The following is a 793-nucleotide window of genomic DNA, read 5'->3' as shown; positions in this document are numbered from 1 at the left end:
AATTGAAGGGAAATTCCTCAACATAATTAAGAGCATATATAGAAAACCAACAGCCTACATTGCTCTCAATGGAGGGAAACTGAAAGCCTTCCTTCAGTGAACAGGAACCAGACAAGGATGCCCTTTGTCACCACTCCTATTCAATATTGTGCTGGAAGTATTAGCAAGAGCTATATGGCAAGACAGGAAAATTTGTCGGGGACCTGCCTCGAGATATGTGTTTGGTTCACGAGGTGGGGATATCTGGCGGCGATAGGGATAGCAAAAGAGGAGACGCAGAGACACAACGAGAGAGACAAAGAGACACCCCGAATCCAGAGTGGATGCATTACTGGCATCCGGCAGATTCGCCGTGGTGAACATCTGAGCTATAAGGGCAGTAAGATCCCGCATAGTAAACATCTTAGCTATGCAGGCAGTACACACCCCTTACTAGCTGGTCAGTAACGCATGCCTAGTCAGCCGCACAACACACCCTCCAAGTTGTAATGCACACCCGGGTCGGTCTGTGCCCCCGTTTCATTCAGGGGAGGAGTCTTACACCAAGCTGGGAGGGACCAAGACAAGGCACAGCTAACATACGCAATTTTCCAGACATTCAGGCAACTTTACATCATAATTCGCAGGTTCAAATCCCAGGCCCGCAACTTGGCCTCACAGGCTCAATTAACGTATCTATAGCACCTGAGCTCAGTTGGGGGAAGGTGAGAAGGAAGGTCAAAAGGCCTGGGAGGAGTCCTGCTGTGTTGGCTTCCTGAGCCAGGTTTTCAGGAGCCTTGTTGAATGGACTGCA

The sequence above is a fragment of the Chrysochloris asiatica genome, unplaced genomic scaffold, assembly GCF_000296735.1.
Source record: "Chrysochloris asiatica unplaced genomic scaffold, ChrAsi1.0 scaffold00630, whole genome shotgun sequence".
Lineage (NCBI taxonomy): Eukaryota > Metazoa > Chordata > Mammalia > Afrosoricida > Chrysochloridae > Chrysochloris > Chrysochloris asiatica.
Note: the sequence above shows the minus strand (reverse complement) of the source record.